At 47.8% G+C, this 22,375-nt stretch overlaps 2 pseudogenes; one reads left to right on the top strand and one right to left on the bottom strand.

Moving 5' to 3' along the window:
* Positions 1-8,118: 8,118 nt before the first annotated feature.
* LOC119304611 lies at positions 8,119-8,257 on the bottom strand (annotated as a pseudogene).
* Positions 8,258-9,257: 1,000 nt separating this feature from the next.
* LOC119299073 lies at positions 9,258-21,862 on the top strand (annotated as a pseudogene).
* The last annotated feature ends 513 nt before the right edge of the window (positions 21,863-22,375 follow it).

Here is a 22,375-nt window from a genome sequence, read left to right as displayed (position 1 = left end):
TTTTCATATATTTTTTACATAACTCAAAGCCTGTTAGAAGGCTGGCACAGACTTCAGTTAGCCCGCTTTTGGCGGACTGAACTTTCTGGATCACCGCACTCATAATAGTGCGGTGCTCCTCGTCGATAGAGGCACCGTTAAGCACCTCCAGCAAGTTATCCGGTGCATCCGGTTGGACGGAGGTCACCGGCGTGGTAGGCTTGCCCTTCTTAGTGGGGGGCCGCCTGTCGGAGTCCGGAACCACTGAAGGTTCCGGTGCGGTGTTCGGCCCAGGGCCGGACTTGGAGCCCTTGGGAGCCTTGCTCCCTTTTCGCCTGCAGTCCAGAAGGTCGCCTTGCGGCGCCTCCAGGACCACCTCCCCTTGGCTTGGAACCTTTTGGGACAACACCTCAGCGTTGTCCGTAGGGCGAGGGGTGGAAGTGGTCGGAAGTGAAAAGCTATTCACATCCGACGAATCCAAGGAACCACTCGATGATATGTCGACTTGAGCTCGGGGCGGTCTGCATGATTATATTCGGCGTTAGGAGAAGTTGTGCAATAAAGGAACACTACGAGTCACTCTGGTGTCCGAATACTTACGACTTCGCCAGGGGCTTGGCCCTGGGCGGCCACTCCTCTTCGCCGTCGGCAGCGTTGGTGGAGTAGTCCGGAGGAAGGGTCCTTCCCTTCTTGGACCCTCCGGCCTCCCCCGTTGGGGCGACCTTCCTTTTCTTTTCTTCCCCTGTTAGAGGGGAAGAAGCCTCTTTTTCCTCCTCCTCATCTTCGTGGGAGGAATGCGCCTAGGAGTCATCGGATGACGAGTCCGACACCACCGGGCGCCGGGAACACTTTCGGGTTCTCGTGGCCTTCTTCTCCGGCACCACATAAGGTGCCGGAACCAGCAGCTCCACCAAGCGGGCGTCTACTGGGCCTTCGGGCAAAGGAGCCGGACAGTCGATCTGTCCGGCCATCTCCTACCAGTCCTGTCAAAGGTACGGGAGCTTTGATCCCGCATAGAGTCAAACTATGAAAAATGAGTATCCTGTTAGAGGTAAAAACAGCTTACCGCGTTGGCTTGGCGCTTCGCGCAGAATCCGCGATTCTCGGTAGTGGGAGGGGGAACCTCGGCGCCCTTGAATAGCATCTTCCAGGCATCCTCGTGTGTTGTGTCGAAGAGCCTGTTCAGAGTTTGGTGTTGGGCCGGGTCGAACTCCCACAAGTTGAAAGCCCGTCGTTGACACAGGAGGATCCGGCGAATGAGTATGACCTGGACTACGTTGACGAGTCTGAGCTTCTTGCTCACCATGTTTTGGATACATGTTTGGAGTCTGGTCAGCTCTCCCGAACTACCCCAGGACAGGCCCTTCTCTTGCCAGGAGGTGAGCCACGTGGGGATGCCAGATCGGAACTCGGGGGCCGCTGCCCGTTCGGGGTCACGCGGCTCGGTGATATAGAACCACCCCGATTGCCACCCCTTTATGGTCTCCACGAAGGAGCCCTCGAGCCATGTGACATTGGGCATCTTGCCCACCATGGCGCCTCCGCACTCCGCCTAGCGGTCGCTCACTACCTTCGCCTTGACATTAAAGGTCTTCAGCCATAAGCCGAAGTGGGGCTTGATGCGGAGGAAGGCCTCGCACACGACGATAAACGCCAAGATGTTAAGGATGAAGTTTGGGGCCAGATCATGGAAATCCAGGCCGTAGTAGAACATGAGCCCCCAGACGAATGGGTGGAGAGGGAATCCCAGTCCGCGGAGGAAATGGGTAATGAACACTACCCTCTCGTGGGGCCTGGGGTGGGGATGAGCTGCCCCTCATCTGGGAGCCGGTGCGCGATGTCGTCGGGCAGGTATCCGGCTCTCCTCAGCTTCTTGATGTGTCCCTTCGTGACGGAGGAGACCATCCACCTGCCTCCCTCTCCGGACATGGTTGGAGAGGGTTGAGGTGGGAAATGCGGACTTGGGCGCTGGAGCTCGAGTGTGCGAAAATGGATGAGCAAAGGAGGAAGAAGGCGTGGATGAAAAGGTGAATCCTTGTCCCTTTATATGGGCGGATGAAACTATGCGTCCCCACCAGCCTGGTAAAACTCGCTTATCCCCCAAGCGTTGTAATCAATGGCACGGTTGGGTTACCCACGCCCGTATTGATGAGAATCCCGTGATAAGGGGACACGATCTCTACTTTGATAAGACGTGTCAAGGAAACCGCCTCGCAAAACGCGCTGAGGTGGGACAGTAAAAAATGATTCGAATGAAGGCTTGGCGATGGTGTGATGTCACGCTACAGAATACGTCAGCAGATTAGATTTGTGAAAACGTTACTCTCTCTCTATGATGGTATGTGGAACTTGTTTTGCAGAGCCAGACACGATCCTCGTGTTCAAAATATTCTATGAAGTATTCGGAGGAGGAACCCGCCTTGCAATGCCGAAGACAATCTGCGCGCCGGACTCGTCGTCATTGAAGCCTGGTTCAGGGGCTACTAAGGGAGTCCTGGATTAGGGGGTGTCCGGACAGCCGGACTATAACCTTTGTCCGGACTGTTGGACTATGAAGGTACAAGATTGAATACTTTGTCCTGTGTCCGGATGGGACTTTCCTTGGCGTGGAAGGCAAGCTTGGCAATACGGATATGTAGATCTCCTCTCATTGTAACCGACTCTATGTAACCCTAACCCCCTCCGGTGTCTATATAAACCGGAGGGTTTAGTCCGTAGGACAACAACAATCGTACCATAGGCTAGCTTCTAGGGTTTAGCCTCTCCGATCTCGTGGTAGATCAACTCTTGTAATACCCATATCATCAAGAATAAATCAAGCAGGACGTAGGGTTTTACCTCCATCAAGAGGGCCCGAACCTGGGTAAAACATTGTGTCCCCTGCCTCCTGTTACCATCCGCCTTAGACGCACAGTTCGGGACCCCCTACCCGAGATCCGCCGGTTTTGACACCGACAGTGGTGGTGTTGCGTGTCGGCTGGATTTCACCTTTTTTCCAGCTGGCGGCGCAGGTTTGGGGCCCCGGCCTGGCGTGGCTGCGGTCCCGGCTGTGGGCGGCGGCGGCGAGGGGGCTTCACCGTGTCGGCTCCATAGCAGCTCGGCGGGTCGACTGGGGCAGCGGCTGGCTTTCCGGCGCCGGCTTGTTTGTAGGCGGCCCATTTTGACCTTCGGCCCTCTCCTCATCGGCTGGTTGCTACCTTCGTTGAAGGTTCGGCCCTCCCCCGACTTCGGTCCATCGCTCGTCTCGTGCTCGGCAGCAGGACCGACCTCGTCTCGCGCCTGGCAGCAGGACTGACCTCGTCTCGCCCCCGGCAGCAAGACCGAGCTCGTCTCACGCCCGGCAGCAGGATCATGCTCGTCTCGCGCTCGGCAGCAGGACGGGTCGATGGAGGCCAATTTTGGCCGGCCTCTGGGTTTCGGCGTTGGGGGCAGCCCAGGGGTGCGAAAGGCGGTTCCTTTCCGCTCGTATCTTTGGTTGGGGTAGCGGTGGGTCTGGTGGTGTCCTGGTGGTGGCTCCGTGGTGCTCTTGGGTAGAGCTCATGGTTAGGTGCTGCGCGGTGGCCATGGCCGTGTGGGCGGCGTGGTCAATGGGATGTGGCGTCCGGTGGTGGTGAGTGTTAGCCGGGGTGAAAACATGTTCTATCTTCGGACGGACTGGTGGCGGCGAAGCTCGCTCCCTTCTTGAAGGCGTCGTCGCGGCTCTCATTGCCCGTCGTGTTGCTTCAGGGGAAACTCTGATCCTCGGGTCGGGCGGTGACGGTGTTTTGGTGTCGCAACCTTCCTGAAGGCGCCGCTTTGGAGCACACGGTTCGTCATATGCGGCTTCTTCTCTTTGCGTTGGCGTGTCCACGGTTGAGGACTCCGGTTGCTCTTGTAGTACTAGGGGTAGTGTTGTTGCGCTCAGCGCCTATGTATCCAACCTTGAATGTGTGCGTGTCTTGTGATGGTGTGTGTTTGTATCTGAGCTGTGGTCAGTCATTTCTATATATATAAAGCGGGGCGAAAGCCTTTTTCCAAATAAAAAATAAAGAGGTTATGGAAGTCAATATTCTCGCATTTATTGCTACTGCACTGTTCATTCTAGTTCCTACTTCTTTTTTACTTATTATTTATGTAAAAACAGTCAGCCAAAATAATTAATTGGAATTCCAATTAATCATTAAAGAAATTAAAAAGGAATTAAACAAAAAAATCCAAGTCTTAAATGAAAGGATCTGCAATTTGATCCTGAGAATGCACAAAGCAAATGTCAAGCTGCTTTTGAGCCACTCTTTCTCTGACAAAATGGAAGTCAATCTCTATATGTTTTGTCCTGGCATGAAAAACAGGGTTAGCAGACAGATATGTAGCACCCAAGTTATCACACCACAGACAGGGAACCTTTGCACTTTTAACACCAAGTTCTTTCAGCATGGACTGTACCCATATAATCTCAGCTGTAGCATTTGCTAATGCTTTGTACTCTGCCTCTGTGCTGGATCTGGAGACTGTGGCCTGTTTTCTTGCACACCATGAAATCAGGTTAGGACCAAAGAATACTGCAAAGCCACCAGTTGAACGTCTATCATCCAGGCATCCTGCCCAATCTGAATCTAAGAAGGCACTCACAAGTGTAGATGATGACTTACTAAGATTAAGACCAACATTGAGGGTGTGCTTAACATATCTGACTATGCGCTTTGCAGCAGTCCAATGAACTGTAGTAGGTGCATGAAGAAACTGGCAGACTTTATTGACAGCAAACGAAATATCAGGTCTTGTAAGTGTTAAATATTGAAGTGCACCTACTAGACTTCTGTACTTTGTGCTGTCATCTGAGTTCAATGGTTGCCCCTCTGTGAGAGATAATTTTTCAGAACTAGACAATGGAGTAGATGAGGGTTTACAACCTTGCAAGCCAGCCTTTTTTACCAAATCTGTTGCATACTTTTCTTGAGATAGATGAATGCCATCTTCATGCTTCTTCACCTCTATCCCTAGAAAGTAGTGCAACTCTCCAAGATCCGTGAGAGCAAATTCTACACTAAGATCCTTCAAGAGTCCTGAGATAGCCTCATCAGATGAACTTGTGACAATAATATCATCAACATATATGAGAACAAATATATGTGTGTTGCACTTATTGTAAATGAACAGTGAGGTATCTGACTTAGAAGGTATAAAACTAAGTGTCTGCATTTTGTGACTGAGACGTGAGTACCATGCTCTAGGAGCTTGTTTCAAACCATATAGTGCTTTATCAAGTTTGCACACATGAAGAGGTTTATTCTTACTTTCAAACCCAGGTGGTTGTTTCATGTACACTTCCTCTTCCAGAACACCATGAAGAAACGCGTTCTTTACATCTAGTTGTCTAAGACTCCAACCTCTGGAGACTGCAATAGACAAGACAAGACGGATGGTGGCTGCTTTAACAACAGGACTAAAGGTGTCCTCATAGTCTATACCATACCGTTGTTTAAAACCCTTTGCCACAAGCCGTGCTTTGTAGCGATCAATGGTTCCATCAGATTTCCTTTTGATCCTAAATACCCACTTGCAATCAATGATGTTTTTACCTTGCTGTGGAGGGACCAAATGCCATGTTTTGTTCCTTTTTAGGGCCATGTATTCTTCTGTCATGGCCTCTCTCCAATGTTCATCACCAAGTGCTTCCTCAAGCGTGTATGGTTCTCCTGGTTCTCCTGTGGAGCAGATCATACCATATTTTGTTATATGCTTATAATCAATAGGTTGGATTACCCCTTTCTGCAGTCGTGTACGTCGCGGTGCTGGTGTAGAGGATCCCACGGCATCTACGGAGTTGCACCAGGCACCGATCCCAAGGAGGGTGCGGTTGCAGTAGCTGCGTCGGGCACCGGATCAGCTGCATCAGGCGCTGGATCTTCTGTGGCGGCAGATGAGCCACTGACGTGCAGACGAGGCGCAGAAGATCCAGGCTCAGCCCCCCGTGCGTCAGCGGTGGAGCCCACGCCGGTCGGTCGACGCAGATCGCGCCGCTTGTAGCACACCGGTTGGACCGGGAAGCGAGCGCTCACAGGCGGCGGACACATGGGCGTGGGGGATTGGCGCGGAACGGCGATCACGCGGTCGCCAGCTGCTGGTTGGCGCAGACCAGGTGCGGGACCGGCTCCTGTCGCTCGGTCGGGCGCACCTGAGGCAGTTGTTGGCACGGACTCCGGGGCGGATCGACCCAGGCCTGCAGTGGGTGCAGATCCCGAGGGGGATTCGGCTGACGGATCTGCAGCGCCTGTCAGCCCCGATCCCGAGGAGGATTTGCTCCTAGATTCTGGACACATGAAATAAGGCCCGGCTGCACCAATTTCTTCAGGATTTTCTCGTCCATTTTTTTCTGTACGGTCTCCTGCATCATCATACAACTCATGCAATGCAGTAAGAGAGTTAGTCATCATAGAATCATCACAGTTTTGTGCCCCTTGAGCAAGCCCGGTAAGATTAGGAGATAAAAGAAGGATTTCTTTGCGGAGTAATGCGCCGGCATTGGGATGAAGTTCAGAGAAAGGAAACTTAGTCTCGTCAAAAACCACATCTCTTAAAATATAGACGCGACCAGTAGAGACGTCAAGACACTTAACCCCCTTGTGTTGAGCACTATACCCAAGAAAAACACACTGTTTTGAGCGAAACATTAGTTTGCGAGTGTTGTAAGGACGGAGATTTGGCCAACATGAGCACCCAAAGACACGAAGCGATGTATAATCTGGTTTGACATGGAGTCTTTCGGTGGGAGTTTCATTGTTTATGACACGACTTGGAAGCATGTTGATAATGTGTACAGAAGTGAGGAAGGCCTCATCCCAGAATTTGAGGGGCATAGAGGCACCTGCTAGGAGAGCTAAACCAACTTCAACTATGTGCCTATGCTTGCGCTCCGCTGAGCCGTTTTGTTGGTGAGCGTGAGGGCATGACACATGATGGGAAATGCCAAGTGTTTGGAAGAAGGAATTGAGCTTCTCATATTCCCCTCCCCAGTCGGATTGGACAACAAGTATTTTGCTATCAAACTGGCGTTCAACGAGTGCTTGGAAGTTTTTAAATACTTGAAACACTTCAGATCTTTTCTTAAGAAGATAGATCCAAGAAAACTTGTTGTAGTCATCAATAAAACTAACATAGTATGTGTGTCTCCCAACAGAGCTAGGGGCAGGACCCCAAACATCAGAAAATATTAATTGCAAAGGTTTAGTAGAGACACTTGTAGAGATGGGATAAGGCAATTGATGACATTTTGCTCTTTGGCATGAATCACAAATAGTTTCAACATTACGCTCACCAACAAACGGGAGCTTATTCTTCCTAAGCAAACGTTCAACTAAGGAAAAAGAGGCATGTCCTAGACGATCGTGCCATCGTGTGGACGAAAGCTTGATAGCACCACAAGCTTGTTTATTGTTTCTTCGAAACTCCGGAAGCAACGGGTAAAGTCCTCGAACGCATCTACCTCGATAGAGAGTTTTCCTCGTGGCATGATCCTTGATCAAGAAGAAAGAGGGATGAAACTCAATGAAAACATTATTGTCAATGGTGATGCGATGAACAGACAGAAGGTTTTTGTTGGCACTAGGAACATGCAAGATTTTACGAAGATGGATCTTACGGGAAGGGGTACGAAAAACTGAATGACCTATATGACTGATCCTCATACCTGCACCGCTGGCGGTGTGGATCTGATCCTTCCCTTGATACTTCTCGCGGAGAGTCACCTTCTCCAGCTCGCCCGTAGATGGTTGGTGGCGCAGCTGTCTAGATACCAGTTGGTATCCATGCCATAGGCTCCCTCCGCGGCGGCGGCCACCTTGTCATCGTCTTCAGAAGATGCATCGTCCTCATCAAATCTGTACCAGCAGTCCTTGGCCGTGTGGCCAGGCTTGCCGCAGATCTGACAACGGACAGCATCGGAGCGGGACTTGCCATAGCCACCACGGCGCCCCCTGGTGTTGGTGGAGTTGGGGCGCCCGGAGCGAGGGCTTGAGTTGGTGGAGTTGCCGGGACCGCCGTGCTTGCCCTTGGGACGAGGAGGACCGCGGTGGCGCGAGGAGTAGCCGCCACATCCACGCGTGGCCGCATTTGCAGACGACTTGAAGCCACCACCGGAGTTCTGGAACTGGGCCACGCGCTGATCGAAGTTGCTGAGCATGGCAAAGAGTTCGTCGAGGGAGACGGGCGTGACGCGGGCGTCGAGGGCCGAGACAAGAGGCTGGTAGTCCATGTCCAGCCCATGGATGATGTAGGAGATCATCTCGTCATCCTGGATGGCTTTGCCGGCCGAGGCGAGCTCATCGGCGAGGCCACGCATATAGGCGAAGTAGGCGGAGACTGATTGATTACCTTTTTAGGCATTGATGAGGGCGGTGCGGATGTTGTTGACGCGGCTCAAGGACTGCGATGAAAACATGCCCGCCAGCGCCGCCAGCACCGTCCAGAGCGCGTGCGCGGTGGTGATCGTGGTCACCGTGACGAGCACCTCTTTTGAGAGGTTGCTTAGCAGGAAGCCGAGCACCTGCTGGTCCTCCTTGACCCAGATGGGGTGGAGAGGGTTGGGCTCAGAAGTCTCCTTCCCATCCTTGTCCTTGATGACGAGAAGGCTAGCTGGTTCCGGCATGGTGCCGTCCGCATAGCCAAAGAGACCGGCCCCTCTCAGCTGGGGCGTGATCTGTGTCCGCCATAGCACATAATTTGTGCGGGAGAGCTTCTCCGTGACCTGGCCGTTTAGGCTTGAGTGGAAGGTGGCGGAGGAGGAAGACATGGATGCTATTGCTACTGGAACCCTAGATGAGTTTGGAAGAGGCAGCTCTGATTACCATGTGCGAATAGGCAGAAGCGTCTTACCTTGTTCAGAGGGACGCGTTACGTGTTATATAATCAGGGGCACACCTCCCTAGCAACAGCGCATACAAAGTAGTTGGAGATCTTCTAGAGAGATAAGAAGATTACATCTTGGAGAACAAGAGATAAGAGAGAGAGATTACAAAGAGGCATTCGGTTACAACCTAAGCTCTATCTCTCCTAATGATAGCCACGGCCGGGTCAGGTGTATATGCGCCATACATACGTGACACAATATTATGTGTTTGACACTGTGAAGTGTTTTCTTAAAGGTGTTGTATTTATTGTATTTTTTGTAAGTGTATTGTCATATGATATTTACTTGCCTTTCATCTTCATTTAGTAATCTTGGAGCCATGTTTAATAGCTTCATAAATAATGCAGTTGCATTTCGTCTTGGTTCAACAGTACTTTGTTTGTACTAACTGCAAATGGATAGCCAAGCTATTACCCCAAGTGAACTGGAGCGTATGCTATATGATAAAACCGCAGAACCAAAGGCCCTACCATTATCACTTCTGGAGCACATCACTAGCGGTTTCGCTGATGACAAGGAAATTGGGTATGGTGGCTTCGCAAGGGTTTATAAGGTATGAAGATGGTAACTCTCAGTTGCGCATGTCTTGATCACAATTTATTTGAGAGTTGACGCTGCCAACACATGTTGCTGTTATAGGGAATGCTTGGCAATGGCACAATTGCTGTGAAGAAGCTTATCGAAATGGTTGATATTGATGAGAAGAAATTCAGCGAAGAGGTTCGTTGTCTGATGAAGGCAAAGCACAAAAATATAGTGCGGTTCCTGGGATATTGCTGTGATACACAAGGCGAAATGCTAGACTACCAAGGACAACTTGTCTTGGCAGAAGTACGACAAAGGTTACTCTGCTTTGAATATCTACCTAAAGGGAGTCTTGATAAGCAAATCACCGGTATGATCATATGGAACTATTTGGTTGAAGCATCAATATATTTGGCCTTTAATGGTTAAGGACTTCATCAAGTATCTCAAACACTAAACCAGCTTTCTTCGCTGCCATTTTGTAGATGCATCTTGTGGACTTGAATGGAGAAAGCGCTATCAAATTATCAACGGAATTTGTGATGGTTTATATTATCTTCACCAAAAACACATCGTTCACCTGGATCTTAAACCTGCAAACATATTGCTAGATGATAATATGATGCCTAAAATTGCTGATTTTGGTCTCTCGAGGTGCTTTGATGAAAAACAAAGCCAGACTATTGCTTCAAAACTGATTGGAACTATGTAAGGTTGCTATGAAAATTGAAATCGCTTTTGTTATGTATGAATTAATCGATATTGGTCCCTTTTCCCATTAATCAGTTAGATTATATAAATATTCATGCAGGGGATATGTGGCACCAGAATTCTATACGCGCAGGCACATCACATTCAAGTTAGACATATATAGTCTTGGCATGATAATCATAGAGATACTAACAGGAGAGAAGGGATATGCTGATATTGACAATGTAAGACGTGTCCGTACCAACATGAAGGCTTGATTTCAAGATTACTGAGTTACATTACTTTGTGTAATACCATTCTTCCATTTCTTACCTGAGAGATTCCATTCTTCTATTTACGCATAGCTTAATATCATTATTTGATCACAAAGTAATGCAACTTGTAGGTTAGGTGGAAAAAAATCAAACATCTTTTCTGCAGGTATCAAGATAATCTTAAAATTTCTAGATACGTAGGAATAGTGACACCAGTTGCTACTGTTAGGAATAAGCAACTTGTATTCCCATGAGGCCATAGGCCGATATATATATACATGTACAGGTGTGGAACATATGCAGGAAACCCCTTATACAACGGGATAAATACAAAGGGGTACATGACTTATATTATAACTCTAACACCCCCCCTCAAACTCATGGTGGATGAACAACACTGAGTTTGGAGAGATAAAAGCCATGTTGTGCTCTAGTCTGAGCCTTCGTCAGGAAATCCGCCAACTGTAACTCGGAAGGCACATACTGAAGAGCAATAACCTGATCCTGCACAGCAGCGCGCACATAGAACGCATCAACACCAATATGCTTGGTGAGCTCATGCTTCACAGGATCGCGTGCAATGCTGATAGCACCTGTACTGTCAGATAAAAGCAGAGTCGGTGTAGTGACAGAAACACCAAAATCCTGAAGTAACCACCGTAACCAAGTCACCTCTGCCGTCAAAAGAGCCATTGCTCGCAACTCAGCCTCGGCACTCGAACGGGAAACTGCAAGCTGTTTCTTCGTCTTCCAGGTAATGAGAGAACCACCAAGAAAAACACAATAAGCAGAAAGTGAACGGCGATCGGAAGGATCACTAGCCCACGTAGCATCCGAATAGGCCTGGAGCTGTAAAGAACTGGAGCGAGGAAAGAATAGACGGTGAGAGATCGTGCCTCGAAGATATCGAAGAACACGAAGGAGATGACTATAGTGAACCGAGGTGGGGGCAGAGACAAACTGACTCAGAATATGAACCGGATAAGAGATGTCCGGACGAGTGACAGCTAGATAGACAAGACTGCCAACAAGATGACGATAACGCGTCGGATCAGGGAGAGGATCACCATCAGTAGCACGGAGGTGAACATTGAGCTCCATAGGAGTCTCAACAACGCGCTCGTCAGTAAGAGCAGCACGAGCAAGAAGATCCTGGATATACTTTTCCTGGGAGATAAAAAAGCCATCAGAGGTAGAAGATACTTCAATCCCAAGAAAGTAGCGAAGAGGTCCAAGATCAGACATAAGAAACTGCTCACTAAGACGGGCCTTTACAAAGGCAATATACTCGGGGTCATCCCCCGTGATGATCATGTCATCAACATAAAGAAGAAGAAGAGTCCGTCCATGAGGAGAAAGGTGAATAAACAATGCTGGATCATGAGCACTGGCTAAAAAACCAGCAGCAGTGATCACAGAAGCAAAGCGCTCAAACCAGGCGCGGGGGGCTTGCTTAAGGCCATAGAGAGAGTGACGAAGACGACATACCATGCCATCAGGAACAGAATACCCAGGTGGTGGCTGCATGTACACTTCCTCATGCAGCTCACCATTAAGAAAGGCATTCTTAACATCAAGCTGACATATAGACCAGTGGCGTGCAGAGGCAACGGCAAGAAGTGTACGAACAGTGGTCATATGAGCCACAGGAGCAAAAGTCTCGTCATAATCATGACCATGCTCCTGCTGAAAACCACGAGCCACAAGACGAGCTTTGTGACGCTCAAGAGAACCATCGGAGCGAGTCTTAACCTTGCAGACCCACTTACAAGTGATCGGACGGACTCTGGGAGGAAGAGAAACAAGATCCCAGGTACCAGTGCGTTCAAGAGCAGCAATCTCCTCTGCCATCGCAAACTGCCATTCAGGATGAACAACAGCCTGTCGGTAAGAAGTCGGCTCAAGAACAGCAGCACCAGCGGTGGGAAATCCAAAGCGATCAACAGGCGGACGAGGACGAGAATGCAAGCCATAAGTAGGCTGAGAGGAAGATGACGACCCATCCACAGAGGCATCAACTGGTCGTGGACGACGAGTGTAATGCTGAGGAAAAGATGGAATAATAGAAGGAGGAATCGCAAGGTAGAATCAGGGGGTGGCGACGAAGAAGTCACCGAAGATGAAGGTGTAGAATCCGGTGACAGGCTGGGAGAGGAGACCGGGGAGGAAGTCACCGGAGATGAAGGTGGAGAACCCGGTGACATGCGAGGCGAGGAGACCGGGGATGATGGTGGCTGCAAATCAACTAGATGTGGAGAAGGAGAGGAAGTGGAACGGAGAGGTACAGTCTTGGCGGGAGTGATAGGTGAGTCAGGAAAAGTGAGGAAAGAGATATCCTGCACTGAAAAAGTCAAGGAAGATGGGCGTGGGTAGAAGGGACGACACTCTTCAAAAGTCACATCTCGAGAGATACGCATCCGACGACCAATAGGATCCCAACAACGATAGCCCTTATGCTCATCACTGTAGCCTAAGAAGACACACTCAACAGACTGAGCGGTCAGTTTGGTGCGTTCGCGAGGGGCAAGAAGAACATAGCAAACACAACCAAACGAGCGAAGCATCGAATAATCGGGAGAATGATCAAAAAGTCGCTCGAAAGGAACACCACCCTGTAGAGCAGCGGAAGGCTGTATATTGATAAGATAGGTGGATGTGGAGATGGCCTCAGCCCAAAAATGAGGCGAGAGAGAGGTAGCAATCATCAATGCATGAGCCGTCTCAAGAAGATGTTGATGCTTTCGCTCAGCCACACCATTCTAAGCATGAGCACCAGGACAAGAGAATTGAGAGAGAGTCCCGTGCTCAGCAAGAACACCACGCAACATCTTAGAGATATACTCGCCAGCGGAGTCAGCACGAAAAACACGAATGGGTGAAGAGAACTGAGTATGAACCATGGCAGCAAAACGCTTATAAATAGACAACACCTCAGAATGAGAAGTCATGAAATAAAGCCATGTGTAACGAGAGAAATCATCTATGAAAATAATATAGTATTTATGACCACCTTTCGAAGCGAAAGGGGCCGGACCCCATACATCAGAATGGACTAAATCGAAAGGACGCTTAGACACTGACTCACTATGTGAATATGGTAACTGAATCTGCTTGCCAAGATGACAACCCTGACACTCTAAAGAGACATCTCCTGAGACAGACCCCAGAAGGCCTCGACGAACTAAAGAAGACAACCGAGAACCACACAGATGACCAAGTAGATGATGCCACTGCTGGAAGGAACCAGTGACGGAGGCGACAGAAGCGGAAGAACTGGCGATGGTGGTGGCAGCAGAAGGAACATGAAGCCAGTCCAACTCCCAAAGACCCTGAGAATCACGGCGGCGAGGGCCAGCCCCAACCAGAGTGTGCGTGTGACGGTCCTGGACAGAACAAGAGTCAACATCAAGGATGACGCGACAACCAGAATCCGTAAGTTGACCAGCAGAAAACAAATTCATGGTAAGTCGAGGAACATGAGCAACATCAGGAACAGAATAAGAAGGAGTAGTAAGATTGCCTCTACTAGCAACAGAAAGTGGAGTACCATCAGCAGTGAAGACATGAATAGGAGAATCCAGTGATCGAAGAGAGGACAAAGTGGAAGAATGAGAAGACATATGAAAAGAAGCTCCAGAGTCCAGAACCCAGGGGGATGTACCTGACTGTGTAGAGGGTGATTGCTCAGTGCGGGAAGCATCAGTCACAGAACCGGCAGTACCCGTCGAGGAAGAACCTGAAGCCGCGAGCAGACGCTTAAGTCTCAGAATATCCTGCTCAGTCAAAGCAATGGCTGAAGCTGTCGAGGTAGATGACGAAGTCCCGGAAGATGATGATCGAGCCTTGCGCAGGTGTTTCTTCTTCGTGTAGCACTGAGACTCAAGATGACCATCATTGTTGCAATAGGCGCAATGTGGACGGGGGCGACCTGAGCCTCCAGAAGGAGTGGGCAAGAGCGGCGGAGCACTCGAGCGAGAAGGGGTCGGTGGAGCAAGTGGCGTAGGAGCACGAGTAGCAAGCACAGAGGGAACCTCCAGCAAACCAGCACCACGTAAGCGAGTCTCCTCAGCACGAATCTCAGAAAGCGCCTCCATGAGAGAAATACGGCCACGAGCAAACAACTGAGCATGCCGGGGCTCAAACTCCTTACGGAGCCGAGACAAGAACTCATAGACGCGATGAAACTCCAAATTGGCCTGGACAGCCTGGCAACAGGGGCAGGTACGACACCCAGCACTACGAAGAGAATCAAGCTGGCGCCAGATAGCAGAACTCTGTCCATAGAAGTCATCAACAGAAGAGTCACCCTGCTGAAGAGCATGCTCCTGACGGATCACAGAGAGGTATAAGGCATCACCAGAGGGCTGATAGCGCTCACAAAGACGGGTCCACATCTCGAAGACAGTAGAAAGACCCAGAAATTCAGAAGCAAACTGAGGCAGAACAGTAGCAGTGAGAACAGCTGCAGCACGAGCATCATCATCAAGCCACTGGGTGTAAACAGACAGAGCACCATGATACGTCTGAAGAGCCTCCTCATAAGCCAAAACCCTCTCATCATAAGCACGATCAGCAGCCTCATCAGCAACCTTAGCCGCATCCTTGGCGGCCTGATTAGCATCCGTAGGAAGAACCGATGGAGTTGGCGGAGTAGGGGCCACCGGAGGAACTGGACGTGGCGGACAGCAGACCTCGCCAGAAAGAACACCCCAAAGACGGATGCCACGCATGTGAATGCGCATGAAGCCAGTAAACTCGGTGTAGTTAGTACCATCAAAGATCACCGGACATCGAGGAACAGCAACATAGTCCGATGCAGCAGACATTTTTTTTAGCAGAGATCGATCAAGGGGCAGCTAGCAGTCGGCGGCTGAAGAACCGCAGGGGCAAGGGCCGGCGGGAGCTGCGTTGATTGGGGCCAGAAGCAGGAGAGCAGGCCGGCTGGGATCCCAAGCAGGCCGGCTGGGATCTGTGTCCACACCAGATCAATCGGAAGCAGGAGAGCAGGCCGGCTGGGATCCCAAGCAGGCCGGCTGGGATCTGTGTCCACACCAGATCAGGCCGGCTGGGATCAGGCCGGCTGGGAGCTGCATCGGTTGGGGCCGGCTGGGATCGAGCCTGCCACTGCGAGGGATCCGATCTGGAGAACGAGCCGAGCTGGAGAACGAGGACGGTCGGGCTGGAGATCGATCCGAGCTGGAGAACGAGGAGCGGGATGGTGACGATCGGGCCGGCTGGGGAGCGATTCGATCGGGAGATCTCCGGGAGATCGAGAAGGGCTTCGATCGGGAACGAGATAAGCCAGAAGAGATCAATAGCACGAGTTGCAGCGTGCAAAAAAATTGACCTAGCTCTAATACCATGTTAGGTATAAGCAACTTGTATTCCCATGAGGCCATAGGCCGATATATATATACATGTACAGGTGTGGAACATATGCAGGAAACTCCTTATACAACGGGATAAATACAAAGGGGTACATGACTTATATTATAACTCTAACAGCCACAATGCAGCTACATGTTACAATCTATTACAATCCGGCTGACAAATATTTGAGTTGTAACATTTTGCCATAGTACGGCGTGCTAAATTGTCCTTAGATGTCCATTATTATAAGATGTTCTAACATTTTTCTGATTCGAATGTATATAGACGCATTTAAGTGTGTTTATTCACTCATTTCAGTCCATATGTAGTCCAAATGGAAATGTCCAAAACATCTTATATTTGTGAATGGAGGGTGTACAAATTAAGTGATATATAGTTACATAGTGGGACGCTATACGTACCATTTCCAATATGAATGCTCCTCCTTTGCCGGTTTGAGTTGTTCGTTTTAGCTAAGCTCACTGTGTTTGGTTGTAGCTTGCTATGCGACTATTAATCTTTGTAATGGCCTGTTGCTTCGGGGGTGGCATAAGCGTTTTGCAATTATTTTAGGACTCCTTTTTTTTAACGCTTTCTTTGAATTTTGGCACTCTGCTTTACATGAAGATACACAGATCTTCCATGTGTTCCTTAAAAGATATGTTGGTCCTTTTCATAAGACGTGAGGGCAATTTCGCAGGTACTTGAGCAGTGGAAAAGTAGGTTGGATCAATCACAGGCAGACACACAACTGGTACAAGTACAAGTTTGCGCTGAGATAGCAATAGAGTGCACCGACTTTAACCTAGCAAAAAGACCAGATACACAGCATATAATGGATAGACTTGGTGCAACAAAAAGTGCAGATGAGTCTGCTACTGAAACTGGGGCAAAAATCCAGGTAATTAAGCTTAGACAAAATTCTAGTTAGTTAGCTACCATGTGCCGAGTGTGTTCGTAGGTAGGTGTTTTGGTTGTTATGGTGAAGTTCTTTTTTCAAAATAAAATAAAATTGGGTTGTTGTGTTGCCGATTTGTACTGTAGGATGTTGTATTCTTTGAAGGGTTTAATTTGTCCTACCGTCGCTTTCTCAAATTTTGGAGGATCAAACTTCTTATGTTTGGGGATATTGCATTTTTTCCAAGGTGTATTTTCACAACAACCTTTTATCAGCTGCAGGTTTGCACTTTCTTGGAGTCTAATTAAAAATCATCTATTAACTTTGATTTTGTTATAAATAATCTCAAACTTATTTAGGTTTCCAAGAGATGATGACAGTGATACCTGTTCGATCAATTCCATGTACTTACAAATACTATTTTCTTGCAGTTGACAGCCGTGCCCCCTTGTCCCACAATTGATCCCAAGAATATGATGGTTGATGCATTGAAGAAATCGACAAAAGAACTGTACAAGATGGCATATCAAAACCCATGTTTCAGCTCCACGTCAGACAATGTCTCTAATATGCAGCAAGTTACTGACAGAAGAGAAACAGCATCAGATGTGGAAGAAGCACTGATCGTCGGGAGAACTGAAGAAAAACAGAAAATAGTGGCTACTTTATCTGGGAGTATAACACCAGAGTTTACTGTCCTTCCAATATATGGCTTTGAAGGTATTGGCAAGACAACCTTGGCTCAGTTAGTTTTCAACGATTCCCAGTTCGTAGACTACTGTAAGGTGTGGGTCTATGTGTCCCAAAATCTTGACCTCAATAAAATTGGCAACTCTATAATATTACAACTATCAGCAGAGAGCCATGTAGCTGAAAGGCAGATGATACATAATAAACTCAGAGTGCTACTTGTTGATAAGAATGTTCTTATTGTCTTAGATGATGTGTGGGAGAAGAATCCAGATACACTAAAATCTTTGAAGGCTATGCTAAGGCTTGGTGTGGCCAGCACAGTGACAGTTATTGTAACCACAAGAGATGAAGCCATTGCAAGGGAAATTTGTCATACAATTGAGCCATACAAGCTAGAGACTTTAACAGACAATAATTGCTGGAAAATAATAAAACAGAAGACTGCCTTTAAAGATCGAGTCGACAAGAAACAATTGAAGCATACAGGAAGGGAGATTGCCACCAAGTGCGGAGGTGTCGCCTTAGCAGCTCAATCGCTTGGATACGCTCTGAATGGCAAGACGTCTGATGAATGGGAGTCGGTGAGAGACAATTATATATGGAACGTATCTACTTCGGAGGACCCATCATCCATAAATAATGAAGTACTTGCATCCTTGCGGTTAAGCTATAGCCATATGTCTGAATACTTAAAGTTGTGCTTTTCTTATTGTGCAATATTTCCAAAAGGTCACAATATAGTGAAGTATGATCTATTTCACCAATGGATAGCTCTTCGACTCATTGAGCCATCTAGGATATTTGATTCTATGCAGCTCTGCGAGAAATATATTACACAACTCTTGGGAATGTCCTTCCTCGAATATTCAAAGCCACCTTCGGTGAGTTACTACATAATTATACTATTATTTTCAATTTTATGTATTTGAGCTCACATTGGAGCAAAAGCATATTATCATGTGCATATAATAGTATGGTGCCCATGTTGTAAAAAAATGCAACTTAACAAAATCATAAATATTATATTGTACAAAGATGTGAGGTTGTGCTCAACAAAAAATCGTGACAAAATATAATCATTTGTGAAATGCACAAATGAGATAAATTTGCACAAATTGTTCCCCTATTTTGGCATCTGTTTCGTACAGATTAAAAATATATGCATAGTTTACAAAATACACCTGTGCTAGTGTTCATATATACTCTAATACTACACACCTCTGCGAGTCTTTTAAAAAATGCAACTGCGTGTAGTTTCTAATGAGTTTACATCCCATGTGAGCCAAATATCAGCACCTTGAAATTCCCATAGAAGTGATATTTGGCATGTGGTCAGGTAATATCAATTATGTACTGTTTCGCTACACATGTATAGGTTACCATACTTGTTAAAGTGTAAAACTAGTCATTGTTCTCTATATTTGTACATCAAGGTCAATGAGTCACTGTACATCTTTGGAGATGGAAGAAAAAAATTCATGAGAAGAGGCATTGCATGGGTGTGGCAAATTTGTCACTTCGTTGATGGTGCTCCTGCTCTATTGCCAAGCAGTATCCAACATGGAAATGGAACTAGCTTGCTGTTATGGTACTTCCTCCCATGGAAGCACGGCCAACTTTTTTTGATTGATCCTCCCATATATTTGTTTCTTTAGTCCACTGTACTAACTAATTTCTTCTTAACCTGTACAGGTTTCATATGAAATACTAATCCCAAATGGGCATGAAACATATCGTACAGAAATTTCTATTAAATATTCTATGATTACACTTCTGTACAGTGCTATGAAAGTACTTCTATTGATAAATATATACTACTATAAAATGAAGTAAATTCAAAATTCTGACACCATTAGGTATTTTTGTTGCAGAGTGATAGACATCGGGTCAAAGATGTTGCATTGTTCACAATGCATGACCTAGTGCACAATCTCGCAAGAAGCATCTTGGCCGATCAAGTCAATGATAAGGGCGGTGCTGGGGGAGACAGATGCCGCTATGCATTGCTCACGGACTGTACGAAGCCGTTGCAGTTGTCCATGACTTCTCCTGCAAATATAAAGGCGTTGCATTTTCTTGATTGTGGCAAATTAGCACTTCATGAGGATGCATTTTCACTAGCTACATGCCTCCATGTCTTAGATTTAAGTCAATGCCTTATTTGTAGGTTACCTGATTCCATTGGTCAACTGAAGCAATTAAGATATCTTCATGCTCCAAAGATCCAAGGCCATGTGATTCCCAGTTGTATAACCGAGCTCTCAGAATTAAATTACCTCAACCTTAGTGGCTCCCGTAATATCGGCATTGCCGGAGTCAATTGGTGACATGAAAGGTCTGATGCATCTCGACCTATCAGTATGCACTGGAATACGTAAGCTCCCAATATCATTCACAGATCTCAAGCAGCTAGTGTATCTGGATTTATCATACTGCAATATATCTATATCAGAAGCTTTTGGTGGCTTTACCAAACTTCAATATTTGAATTTATCAGCTGGGCTTATGGGTAAAGTGACTAATACGGAAATGTGGCCCGAGGTTTTCAGCAATCTAATCAAACTCAGGTACTTATATCTATCGCACTGCATAGATCGCATCGCTCCATCAGAATATAAAATGGGCAGATTGCTTGACTCTATCAGCACCCTTTCGAATCTAGAGCATCTCGACTTTTCTTACAGTTCCATCCTTTCCAGTATACCAGAAAGTATTGCCAATCTTAGGAAGCTTCATACATTGGACCTCTTAGGCTGCCATGGCCTAAGTAAGCTTCCTGATAGTATGGTTAATATGGTTAGTTTGAAGGTTCTAATTGTGGAAAAGGAGGTTAGATTGGATGAATCTTTGCTCTTTCTGTCAAATATTGCCTCATTGCCTCACTTTGTGGTGCATGCTTCAAGTGATAATTGTAGCAGCAATATCATCCGGCTGAAGCCTACAAATCCTCATGAGCTGATAATAGGTAGACTTGAAAACGTGAAGTCTGCAGAAGAGGCACAGAGTATAAAACTAATAGAGAAACAAAGAATTAAAGATTTAACATTTCAATGGACTGTAGATGCTGCTAGGTTTGTGGATGACAATGATGTGTTGGAAAAACTAGTGCCACCAAGCAGCGTGCGTACATTGACCATAGCTGGTTACAGGAGTGTTAGCATTCCTGGTTGGCTTTTGCATCTCCCTAGTATTTTGGGCTTACATTTGTTGGATTTACCCAAGTGCAAAAAGCTACCACCACTTGGCCAACTACCAAACCTACAACGGCTGAGTCTCAGCTATATGGAGGGCTTGGAAGATTGGAACACATAATATAGCAGTGGCGAGGAAGGTGCAAGTGAGCTCATGTTCCAAGTCCTATACCTTGTGGAGTTGAGGATAGAGCAATGTGCCAAGTTGAGAATAAAACCATGTCAGCCTAGAGCTATGTCTTTGGACATAGTAGATTGTGATAATGTGCTATCATCATGGGGACAGAGCTTGTCACACAACACTGCTTCCTCCTCTTCTCCAACAACTCATCTGAGTGTTGGTTACAGCAAGGTGCCCATGCATCAGTGGAGGTTGCTTGAACACCTCCCTGCCCTTCGTTGTTTAACCATCGACAGTTGCAGTGATTTGACCACCTCACCTGAGATTATCCAACACCTCCCCTCCCTGAAATCATTGCACCTCCGATCATTGTCTCTCGACCAGGCAGAACTCCCGGGTTGGTTGGTTGCTCTGACATCACTACAGGAACTAAGTCTATCTGGGTGTGGAAGCTTGACATCTCTACCGGAGTGGTTAGGAGAACTTACCTCTCTCGAGAAACTTGAGATCGAGTACTGCGAGTGCATCAGGTCTTTGCCCAACAGCATACAACAACTGACTAAGCTTGAATATCTATCCATTGATGGCTGCCGTACATTAGTGAAGTGGTGCGAAAAGAACAAGACGAAGCTTGCTCACATCAAACAAATGGTATGTGCCTGCTAAGCTATCTGTTGCATTGCTTTTATTCTCGCACCGCCTGATCTTTCTTTATCAGCAAATACACACACACACACACGAGTAGTTGTCTATTTTTTTTGTCTACTTGACGCCTCATGCGTCTATATTACTGTATAGAATACCCGACACTTGAACTAATAATTCATCTATGCATACTCTGTTCTGATTATTCCGTCTGTTGTTCAGTTCATCCCAACATCAGACGGCTCTTTAATTTGGGTGAAAACATCGGATGACTCAGAGGAAGAAGACACGGGAATCCCAGATCTGCACAGTGATATGATGAACGTTCCTGGTTTCTTCACAGACTCAGATGAAGGAGACACGAAGATTCCGGCGGATGTGCACAGTGCTATGATGAGCGTTCCTGGCTTCTTCACAGAATCAGATGAAGAAGACACAAAATTGCTGGATTTGCAGAGTGCTATGAGAAGCGTTCCTGACTACTTCACAGACGCAGAGGAAGAAGACACGGAAATTCCGGATCTGCATAGTGATATGATGAGCCTTCCTGGCTTCTGCACAGAGGAGGCTCTGCATTTATCTAATCCGTAGCGTCAGGTGGTTCATGTTGGTGCTATGATACTACTAAACTGTAAGGGCATCTCCAGCCGTTGGCCCCCCAGGAGGGGCAAAAAATCGCCCCCTGGGGACGCGCCGGCGCTAAACCGCGCACTGGGGGTGTGATGCCCCCCAGTCGCGGCGCCCACGTTTTTTTTAAAATTCAAATACGGCGCAAACACGACTGAAATTTGATGCAAACATCGGCGAGTTCGTTCAAACTTAAACATATTTTACAAAAGAAGAAAAAAACTTCCGCGGGCTACCCCCGCCGTCTCCCTCGCCGCCCGCCTCGCCGCCTACATGCCGAGGAGGCGGTAGAACCGCGTGTAGTCGCCGCCGTCGTCGTCGTCGTCGCCGGCCCCGCCTACGCCTCCGCCGTCCCTGCTGCATCCCTCCCCCGGTTGGCGCGGCGGGTTGGACGGTCCGGGGGCGTCGTCGTCGTCGCTGTCGAGGACCACGACGCCGTGCTCATCCTCGCGCCCACGCTTGCGGGCGGCGATCTCC

The sequence above is a fragment of the Triticum dicoccoides genome, chromosome 5A, assembly GCF_002162155.2.
Source record: "Triticum dicoccoides isolate Atlit2015 ecotype Zavitan chromosome 5A, WEW_v2.0, whole genome shotgun sequence".
Classification (NCBI taxonomy): domain Eukaryota; kingdom Viridiplantae; phylum Streptophyta; class Magnoliopsida; order Poales; family Poaceae; genus Triticum; species Triticum dicoccoides.
This window is presented reverse-complemented; position numbering and strand designations above follow the sequence as displayed.